The sequence below is a fragment of the Lepus europaeus genome, chromosome X, assembly GCF_033115175.1.
Source record: "Lepus europaeus isolate LE1 chromosome X, mLepTim1.pri, whole genome shotgun sequence".
NCBI lineage: Eukaryota > Metazoa > Chordata > Mammalia > Lagomorpha > Leporidae > Lepus > Lepus europaeus.
The window spans coordinates 113,815,168-113,827,213 of NC_084850.1; the positions used below are offsets into that span (position 1 = coordinate 113,815,168).

The following is a 12,046-nucleotide window of genomic DNA, read 5'->3' on the forward strand; positions in this document are numbered from 1 at the left end:
ACCAGCCCATGACTCCAAGTTGAACAATAGGGTAAAAGAGTTCATGGATCAGTCATGCTTCCTTATTTATTCCCCTAAGCAGACAGTTCTGAGTTACCCAAAGTTTCTGAAATAACCCAAGTGTTGATGATTAGATGGATCAACAAAACTTTTCATCAGTGATGGTGAAAGCATAAATTTTAAAACAGTAATATCCAATGAAAGTAAACAACAGCTTACTTTGTGACTCATAATTCTATTCTTGAGGACATGAAACTGCACATACATGCTAAGCAATACTCACAAGAATGTTCTTTGCACCACTGTTTTTAAAGGCAAAATATGGAATCAATACACATGGATTTCCACAAGCAGGTGGGCAAATATCTATTCACTGTGTGACTATATACTGGAATATTACACAACAACAAATAATAATGAACAGCTGCCTGCATGAATATGGATAAAGTTCCAAAAAGTCATGGAAAAAAACATGCGTACAATTATATTCATACAATACTAAATGAGGGAAAGTTGAGTAATATATTGTCTTCTGTGGTAAAAAACATAAGGTAAAAGGAAGAAAATAATTACTATAAAATTCTGAAGCATGAATACATCTACACTAAAGAAAGGGAAAGGTGATCAGTGAGGAGAATACAAAGGCTCTGTGGTACTGATAATATTCCATTCCATATTTGGGGTTGGGTACTTAAGTGCTCAGTTTATTGTTGTTAGTTATATTTCAGGATTAATTATAGGAAAACCTGTAACCATAAAGCAAAATGAATTTAGGATTGGCAATATGCTCAGAGATGGAAACTCTCAGGTGTAGACTTGTTTCTCTGAAGGAACTCATTTACATTATTTATACTAATTTTGGTAAAACACCATCTAAGGCCCTCCCTATGCCTTCCTGCAAGACCAATGCCCACCCTACCCCACACCTGATATTGTTTTTACAATATTAGAATGTTATGCACAAACCCAGTGGAAAGAGACAAAAGTCTTCAACTGAAAAACTTTCTACCACTGTTAAGGCCATTGGAGAGCCTGTGAAACCTCCCTCCTGAACAACTGCAAGGCCTTGGATGCCTTTTAAAGATCCTTGGCAGCTACTGCTTTTCCCCAGATTTTGCTGCATTCTACATCTTCCCCTCCACTGTCAACCTTCTAAGTCATCTCATCCTTTCAGTCCTACCTGTATATCTGGATTTTCCTTCTTGTTCTGGCACCATGGGGTTGAAAACCTCTCTATGTAGTCTGCTGAACTTCTCCCCAAGATGCAGCTCCACATATTTCTCTTTATCTGCATTCACTGCACTGCCCATAAAGAAGTAATGCTCTGGCCCACTGCCAGATTCTCCCTTTTCAGGCGGTAGAAAGGGACAAGTGTACCTGCTTTAACAACAAACCTAGACAGAGCTGAGTGCAAATGCTGGTCCAACTTCAGTAGCCAAACTGATAAAGTTAATGTTATAACTATAAACAATGTTTTAGAGTATGTACTTTAAAGTGGAATTATTGGATGAACAAAAAGCAGGAAAATAAGCATAAATGTAAAATATTATAATGTTTTTATAAAAATCATAGCTCCTCCAAATCTGTAGCTTATTCCATTTGTAAATAATATAATATTCATTTCTTCTCTTTGAAAGATAACTTGATCAATTTATATTCAATCCAATAGCATTTTCTAAAATCAGATTTTATATATATGACCTTTTTCAGTAGGTTGATAGGTAAACAAGGTTGTTTCATCTCTTTTATTTTTAAAATTCATTGCTTAAAACCTCACATACCCTGACTAGCAAATTCTAATTTCTCAATTATAAGAACTTTATCTTTCATTAATAAAGGAAAGGAGTTTACTTAGCCTAAAGAAGTCAATATTCCTTGAAAAAGCTATTCAAATAGCAAAAATGTCCAGTTCTAAAACCATTGTATTCTTGCCATATGGAGTATATTTGGACTCAGATTTTTGGTTTGTCCACTGCTGAGGTGATACCTTTGGTAGTTTTGATCCATAACACAAGAGTACCCAGATCTACAGCTCCAATTTCACTCATGTGTGGGGAAGGGAGAGAGAGGGATATTTAACATCACATCCATATTCCCTCCTGTGTTCTTCAATGTAAAGTGAGAATTCTTCAGAGAATGAGCATCTATTCACCCATCTTGTGACACAGGCATAAGACACTTTCTAAAGGTCCACTGATTTATACTCCCTAATATCTTCCATGAACAATCATCCTTTTTGTTTCATTTTTTGGTTGATGTTTAAGAAAAAAGAGTACTTAGATCATTAGGAATGATTCTGGATTTGGACTGCACCAGATTTTCTGCCCAATTGTTTCCAAATTTTTACCATTTCTTTTTCACAGTTGACAATTACTAAAACATGTGTAAATACCATAAATAGGCATCATAACAAACTCAAATAATTCCTGATAAACATTATCTTCACAGAAAAGTATGCTACAATACAGTAACTTAATAGCCACCTTGATGCTCACAAAGAAAATGGAAAGTGTTGTTTAATCAGTTGGTTGAGTGGAAATAAGTTGCTTATAGGATCATACTATATTAAAAGATATATAGTGTGGGGATTAAGATGGAAGAGTGGGGAGGGAGCATACTGCTCTAGTCTAGGAGAAGATAGTTTTTAAAAAGTGGAGAGAGTGCAGCATCAGGGAAGAGTTATGGAGAAAAGAGAAGAGGAACTCCATGCAAAGTAGAGGAACAGAGCAGACCTACTTGGAGGGTGTGGACACACACACATTAGGACCCCAGCAGCCAAGAGCCTCGGCACCAGCTTTGGAGAGGTGAGACTAGACTGCAGCAACCCAAGCCACTGGCAATAAAGCTGAATGATTCTATATATAGGGGATCCAAAAGACTCCACTAAGAGGCTACTGCCACTCATAGAACAGTTTGGTAAAGTAGCAGGATATAAAATCAACACAAAAACCAACAGCCTTTGTATATACAGACAATGCCATGGCTGAGAATGAACTTCAAAGATAAATACCATTAACAATAGCTACAAGAAATGCAAATACCTTGGAGTAAATTTAACCAAGGATGTCAATGATCACTATGATGAGAACTAGAAAATGTTAAATAAAGAAACAGAAGAAGATACCAAAAAATGGAAAAATCTTCCATGTTCATGGATTGGAAGAATCAATATCATCAAAATGTTCAAACTTCCGAAGCAATTTACAGGTTCAATATGACACCAATCAAAATACCAGGGACATTCTTTTCAGGTATAGAAAAAATGATGCTGAAATTCGTATGGAAATACAGGAGACCCTGAATAGCTAAAGCAATCTTATACAAGAAAAACAAACCCAGAGACATCACGATAACAGATTTCAAAACATATTACAGGGCAGTTATAATCAAAACAGCTTGGTTCTGATACAAAACCAGATGGATAGACCAATGAAGCTGAACAGAAATGCCAGAAATCAATTCAAGCATCTACAACCAACTTATATTTGACAAATGAGCTAAAATCAATGCCATGAGCAAGAACACTCAACAAATAGTGCTGGGAAAATTGCATTTCCACATGCAGAATTATGAAGCAAGGCACCTACTTTACACCTTACACAAACCCACTCAAAGTGGATCAGAGACCTAAATTTACAACCCAGCACCATCAAATTATTACAGAACATTGAGGAAACCATGTAAGACATTGGCATAGCGAAAGACTTCTTGGAAAAGACCCCAGAGGCACAAGCAATCAAAGCCAAAATTAACAATTGGGATTACATAAAATTGGGAAGCTTCTGACCTGCAAAAGAAACACTCAGGAAAGTGAAGAGGCAACTAACAGAATGGGAGAAATTATTTGCAAATTATTCAACTGATAAAGGATTAATAACCAGAATATATAAAGAGATCAAGAAACTCAACAACAAAACAAACCACCAAGTGACAAAATGGGCAAATGACATAAATACACATTTTTTCAAAGGAAATCCAAATGGCCAACACACACATGAAAAAATGCTCAGAGTCACTAGCCATCAGAGAAATGCAAATCAAAACCACAAGGAGGTTTCACCTCACCCTCATAACAATGGCTTTCATATAGAAATCAACAAGCAACAAACGCTGGTGAGGATGTGTGAGAAAAGGTGTCCTAATCCACTGCTCTAATCCACTGTTGGTGGAGATGTAAATTGGTAAAGTCATTATGAAGACAGTATGGAGATACCTCAGAAATATGAATATAGGGGCCGACACCGTTTCTTGCTTGGTTAATCCTCCACCTTCCATATGGGCGATGGGTTCTAGTCCTGGTTGCTCCTCTTCCAGTCCAGCTCTCTGCTGTGGCCCAGGATGGCAGTGGAGGATGGCCCAAGTACTTGGGCCCCTGCATCCATGTGGGAGACCGGAAAGAAGCACCTGGCTCCTGGCTTCAGATTGGCACAGCACTGGCCATAGCAGTCATTTGGGGAGTGAACGAACGGAAGGAAGACCTTGCTCTCTATCTCTCTCTCTCTCACTGTCTAACTCTATCTGTCAAATAAAATTAAGAAAAAAGAAATATGAATATAGACCTACCTTATAACCCAGCCATCCCACTCCTAGGAATTTACCCAAGGGAAATGAAATCAGCATATGAAAGAGTTATCTGCACCCCCAGGTTTATTACAGCTCAATTCACAATACCGAAGACATGGAATCAACACAAATGCCCATCAACTGAAGACTGGATAAATAAATTATGGGATATGTACACTATGGAATACTACACAGCAGTTAAAAATGAAATCCAATCATTTACAAGAAAATGGATGAATCTGGAGAACACCATACTTAGTGAAATAAGCTAGACCCAAAGGGACAAATATCATATGTTCTCCCTGACCTGTTATAATTAATAAAGCACCTAAAAGGCAGTCCATATAAGTGAAATTGTCAATTTGGGGCAGGCGCCGCAGCTCAATAGGCTAATCCTCTGCCTTGCGGTGCCGGCACACTGGGTTCTAGTTCCGGTCGGGGCACCGGATTCTGTCCCGGTTGCCCCTCTTCCAGTCCAGCTCTCTGCTGTGGCCCAGGAGTACAGTGGAGGATGGCCCAAGTGCTTGGGCCCTGCACCTACATGGGAGACCAGGAGAAGCACCTGGCTCCTGCCATCGGATCAGCACGGTGTGCCGGCCGCAGTGTGCCGGCCACGGTGGCCATTGGAGGGTGAACCAAAGGCAAAAGGAAGACCTTTCTTCCGTCTTTCTCTCACACTGTCCACTCTGCCTGCCCCCCCCCAAAAAAAGAAAGAAATTGTCAATTTGAGAAGCAATGACCTGAACTGCCCTTATCTTGACTGTTGAGGAAAAATTTTCTTATACTATTTGTTGAACTTTTTACTTAACATTGAGTTAAACGTATCTGTATAAAATCAATTGAAAATAGATCTCAGTAAAAAGAGTAGGAATAAGAGAGGGAGGAGGAAGAGGGGTAGGAGTATGCGTGGGAGGGTGGGCATGGTGGGAAGAATCATCATGTTCCTAAAGTTACAATTATGAAGTGCATGAAGTTCGTAACCAATAAGCTGTATAGTTCTGAATACCTTCCTACGGACTTACTTCTAAGAGTACAGTTTAAAAACTTGCCATGGGACCTCAAATCCCCTTAGGCTTGGTGGCAAAAATACTAACTTTAGTGTTCAAGTGATCATATAGATAGAATTAAATGTCTGGTAATAATAATAGATTTAAAAAGGAGGGGATGCTCCAACATCAGAAGCAGTCTACACAGCAGACTCATAGAATGACAATTGCTTTAAATAACATTGCAACCTCAGAATCAGCCCTTAAGGCATTCTGATCTGGCTGAAAAGCCAATGAGAGCATTTCAAGCATGGAGAGCCAACACACACTGGCAAAAAATGTCCTACATACAGTACCTCAGAGGGTGACACCCCAGTGGAAAGAAGTGGTCATCAAAGAAGGAGGTACTGTTCTGAAGGGAGGAGAGAACTTCCCAGAGTCTGGATTCAAAAGACTTCCATAGCCTAGATAGCTCATGTTAAGAGCCTCGGGTGATCACTGATGTCATACATAAGAGTGTTGATTGTTAAATTAGCAACAAGAGTCACTGTGCACTAACATCGACCTCTGTCCTCAAAGAGTTGTATTATAATTATGTCTAAGTGATTGCAAAAGATGTATCATTCTTGCATGCTAATTTAAAATTGTTTCTAAAAAAAGTGAAATTAACTTAAAGATGCAATGACTTGAACAGCACTTATCTTGACTACTGAGAAAGTTTTTTGTTCTTACTTTTTTTCATACAAATTGTTGAACTCTTTACTTAGTACAGTTAATCTTCTGCATATAAAGTTAACCAAAAATGGATGCTAGTGGAGAATGGGACTAGGGATGGGAGAGGGAGGAGGAGGAGGAGGGGTATAGGAAGAGGGGTGGGAGAGTGGTGGAAGGGCAGATATGGTAGGAAGAATCATTGTATTCCTAAAGTTGTACTTATGAAATTTGTATGCCTTAAATAAAAGGTTTATTTGGGGGAAAAAAGATAAAAGATATAGGAAGAATCATAGTACAAAAGAAATCTGAGCTAGGAGACATGAGTGTCCTGACACTTATCCCTCACTTAAGATGCAATCACTCATCTTCACTCATCTTCCATTAATACAGTAGTTTTATAAATTTTGTTTGTATTTTTATTCAAACCATGCTTTACACAAATTTAGTCTTATGTGTGATTTTTTTGTAAATAGCATTTAGTCTTCAAGATAAAATCTTGCTATGGAAAGAACAGTAATTTGTAATACCAGGGAAAGAATAGGGGTGAATGAGGGTGAGACCTGAGCTGAAGTCTACTTTCAGAAATTTTTAAAAAGGCAATTAGCATAACTTCAGGCCTTTTTGCTTTAAAAATAGTTGATAATAATGAAGCATTGTTGATCTATCAGTTTCAGTTAACATAAACAATATCGAAATCTCAGCTTCTCTACTTAATTATGTGGCCTTAGGAAAGTAACTCAAACTTTATGGAATGTGGTTCTCTCACCTGAAAAGCAGGGATAGAATCTACTTCTTAGTGTGCTCATATTCATTTAAAAAGAAGAGAGTATGTATAAAACACTTAGAAATATTGATAGATGGTTGGCACTCAATAAAATATTAAAATGAGTAAAATAATATGAAGCAAAATCATATTTGGAGTTATTTATATCACACACAGCATTATTAACACAGATATGTGATAAGATTTAAGTCTGACATTCCTTGACCAAACATCTGAGTGATGTTCACACTATCTTCTCTCTCTCTCAACCTCCTGGCCAAACCTAGCAACATACTGTACCAGGGAGTCATAATGGAACTTTTTTCCCCTTATATTTAAGTGATATGCTCAACAGAACAGATATCAAGACACCTAAGTGAATATGAGAGATCCTACCCTTTCCAATTGCTGTATTTAGAAAAACAACATGGAACCAGTTCCATATCTCTTGAATCCCTCAGTCTAATCAAAAGCATAAAGAGGCCGGCGCTGTGGCTCAATAGGCTAATCCTCTGCCTTGCGGCGCTGGCACACCGGGTTCTAGGCCCGGTCAGGGCACCAGATTCTGTCCCGGTTGCCCCACTTCCAGTCCAGCTCTCTGCTGTGGCCCAGGAGTACAGTGGAGGATGGCCCAAGTGCCTGGGCCCTGCACCTACATGGGAGACCAGGAGAAGCACCTGGCTCCTGGCTTTGGATCAGTGCGGTGCGCCGGCCGCAGCATGCCCTCTGCGGCGGCCATTGGAGGGTGAACCAAAGGCAAAAGGAAGACCTTTCACTCTGTCTCTCTCTCTCTCACTGTCCACTCTGCCTGTCAAAAATAAAAATTAAAAATAAAAATAAGGCATAAAGATAGTCCCAGCAAGGAAGCAGCAGCATCCCAAAAAGGAAGAGTTCATTTTGTACCTGATCTGTATCAGGCTTGACCTACAAAGACTGAATGCTAAGTCAAATTTAGCATTAATATATCACAGCTAGACATTCTAATTGCTGAATCAAGATTGTATTTGCAACCCATGTGATCATAGGGACATTCTGTTACCTGCAAGTGAGCAGAACCTCATGAGTTCTGTTAGATTCCAATGAAGAGTGAAGGAGATTCTATATGCTAAAATATTTTAACATATCTTGGAAGAGAATAAAGTTAAAGCTGCCTTTTGAACCATGATTTTGTAAAAACAAACTGATGACCTATAAATGGTGGAATTAATTCCATGTCTTCACTCTTTAATATTTACATACATTGGTTGATAATAATTCTACAAACAAAATGTTTGAAAAATTATGTATAAAATACAAAACAGTATGGAAACAACCAATGTAGTGAACTCTAATTCAATCTAGACTAACTTCTTTACTTCTGATATCTTTACTTTTGAAGCATCATTAACAATTACTACCACCACAATCCTCTCTTACACAAATAATCTACTTCTATCTTGCATTATTCTGATGTTGCTCAGAAAAGATGGTGAGAGGCAATAAAAACCTTAGAAAACTAGAGTACAGCATGAGTGGATATGATGAGAAACTCAGGCATGCTTAGAAAATCATTTGGAAAATGGAATGGCAAGCCATCTAAGTGCTTGACTTCAATAGTAAAGAAGTCTGAGAACAGAAATCAGGGAAAGAGTGAATATTTTGCCCTACAGATTCAGCAGTCCTATGTTCTTGGATTTGGCAACTCTTAATTTGTAATATTTGGTCTAGCTGTTCCTTTAGAATACCTGCCTTGTCAGATCTTCTCCGCCTTGCGGCGCGGCACACCGGGTTCTAGTCCCGGTCGGGGCACCGATCCTGTCCCGGTTGCCCCTCTTCCAGGCCAGCTCTCTGCTGTGGCCAGGGAGTGCAGTGGAGGATAGCCCAAGTGTTTGGGCTCTGCACCCCATGGGAGACCAGGATAAGCACTCCTGCCATCGGAACAGCGCGTGCGCCGGCCGCAGCGCGCTACCGCGGCGGCCATTGGAGGGTGATCCAACGGCCAAAAGGAAGACCTTTCTCTCTGTCTCTCTCTCTCACTGTCCACTCTGCCTGTCAAAAAAAAAAAAAAAAAAAGAATACCTGCCTTGTCAGATCTTGTGTCCTGAATTTAAGCTTGATAAACATGCTGGTTGGGGATCTGGCTTGGTAATGACAAAACCACCAACATATTCAGTAAAATGGCCAATAGGAATACTATTCTAAATCATGCAGATAGTTTTTGGTTCAGTGAAATGTGACTATACCTCAAGGGAAGAGAGTTCTACATCTTTCCTAGAGAAATACAAGAAGTTTAACAAGGATAGGATGTCATAAATAATACAGTATGGACTCTGTGTTGAGGGTATATGTGTGTATATGTGTGTATATTTAAACAATTTTATTCACTACTTTCTAATTTAAAAAAGGAATGTGAATCGTGTTAGAAACTATACAACAAGAAACCAAGGAGCCAAAAATATTTTTTTAGTAAAATAAATTGTGTATACATACTTTAAAAATGCCTTCTGATTAATTGTCTTCTGTTTCTCTTAATCTCTGTTTCTTTTACTGTGGATTTAGGGAATGAGAGTAAACATTGAAAAAAAAATGGTGGATAGTTTTGTGTCAACTGGTGAAGCTGCCTTCTGCAAAGCCTGCTGGTTCAAGTCTCAGCAGCTCCCTGTTAATATGCCTAGGAAAATTCAATCCCATCAAGGTGGCATGTACCAATGCCATCTCACTAGTCCAAGTGATCAATTTCAGTTCACAGTTGGTCATAATGATAGGACGAAGAATCAAAGGAACACATACACAAGACTAGTGTCTGCAAATACTAACCAATCGAACAAAAAAGGGAGAGAACGATCCAACATGGGAAGTGGGATTTACAGCAGACTCAGAATGGCAGATGTCCTAAACAGCACTCTGGCCTCAGAATCAGCCCTTAGGGCATTCGGATCTGCTGAAAAGTCCATGAGAGTATTTCAGGCATGGAAAGCCAAGACACTCTGGGAAAAAATCAAATGACCTAAATGGAAAGATCTCCACGAGTGAGATCCCAGTGGAAAGAATGGGTCATCAAAGAAGGAGGTACCTTTCTCTGAAGGGAGGAGAGAACTTCCACTTTGACTATGACCTTGTCTAAATATGATAAGAGTCCGGTGAACTCAAAAGGCTCTCATAGCCTTGGCAACTCATGACTGGAGCCTAGGGTGATTACTGAGGCCATAAACAAGCATGTCAAATTGTTAAGTCAACAACAGGAGTCACTGTGCACTTATTCCTCATGTAGGATCTCGGTCCTTAATGTGCTGTACATTGTGATTTAATGCTATAACTAGTACTCAAACAGTATTTTCACTTTGTGTTGCTATGTGGGTGCAAACTGTTGATATCTTTACTTAATATAAACTAAACGGATCTTCTGTATACAAGAAAAATGAAAATGAATCTCGATGTGAATGGAAGGGGAGAAGGAGCGAGAAAAGGGAGGGTTGCGGGTGGGAGGGAAGTTATGGGTGGGGGGAGCCATTGTAATCCATAAGCTGTACTTTGGAAATTTATATTCATTAAATAAAAGTTTAAAAAAATATGCCTGGGAAAGCAGCAGAAGACAGTCCAAGTACTTGGGCCCCTGCCAGCCATGTAGGACACCGGGAAGAAGCTCCTGGCTCCTGGCTTCAATTTGGTCCAGTCCCACTCATTGTCCCTATTTGGCGAGTGAACCAGTGGATGGAAGACATCCCTTTCTCTCTCTCTCTCTCTCTCTCTCTCTCTCTCTGTGTGTGTAACTGCCTTTCAAACAAATAAATAAATCTTTAAAACAAAAGAAAATAATTAGGAAAATGTCAAGAATTTAAAAAGGAGATCATAAAATGAACACAGAATTAGTAAGTATGGAATAACAAAGTACTTTGTAGCAAGTCTATCAATAAACAAAATCATGCCCTTTAAAATAATCACTGTTTAGTTTTGGTGACTCCAAAGCACAACTTTAATATATCGATTTTCTCTTATATTATTTGATCCTATCTTCAGAAACTTAAGCGAAGTACACAAACCAGATTTGTTTGTTCTCTCAAAAGGACACCTGTTCATAAAACAGAAATGTATTCCATGAAAGGCTTGAGCAGTGTGATCAACTCAGTCAATGAAAAAGTATTTAAGAAAAAAATAAAGTATCCAGTGTTTCTCTCTCTCTCTCTCTCTCTCTCTCTCTCACACACACACACACACACACACACACAGAGTGTGATCCCTCTCCTGGCTACAAAGAAAGCATTAAAATACATGACCAAATGAGTGTCCAGAGACTGAAATGAAAGTAACAATGAATTGGTGAAAGATTCCTATCACCAAGAGAAAACTGAAATAGGCATTCAGAAAAATATATTAGAAAAACAGATTTCTCTGAATATGTTTAGGAATCTACTTTATCTCTCTTGGTTTATCAAAATTGGTGATATTGTGTCAAAAATAGTAAGTTATCAGGAATCACAGCTTCAGGAGTGAGCACTGTGGAGCAGTGCGTTAAGATACCAATTGGGACACCGATATCCTATACCAGAGTGCCTGCTTCATTTCCTGAAGTCTTGGCTACTCCATGATCCTGATCCAGCTTCCTGCTAATGCACCTGAGAGGCAGTGGATGATGGCTCAAGTACTTTGGTTCCTGCAATCTATGGGAGATCTGGTTGGAGATCCTTTCCCCTGCTTACCTTGGCTTTGGCCCAGCTGTTGCAGGTATTTTGGGGGTAAGCCAGCAAACTGGAAGATCTTTTTTAATTCTCTCTCTCTCTTTCCTACTACTACAACTACTTTCTCTGTTACCCTGGTTATCAAATAAATAAATAACTTTTTTTTAAGAATCACTGAATCACAGTTCACTATAGATCAGTAACATCAAAACATTGAATGGTGGTGTCCATCACACTGATCTGATACCAGCCATGAAAAACTAGTCCCTATAAGGGTTATGAACCTGCCCTTAAATCTTAATTATCAACTCTAGTGATCAATAATTTTTCATTATCTTCCAAATTTTTTTCTGACCTAGAGATCA

General features: G+C 38.9%; 1 long non-coding RNA gene across 1 annotated transcript in view; it reads right to left on the bottom strand.

Annotated features, from left to right (window-relative positions):
• Positions 1-12,046, bottom strand: part of LOC133752398 (uncharacterized) — a 106,680-nt gene that overhangs the window by 88,084 nt on the left and 6,550 nt on the right. The window lies entirely within an intron of this gene.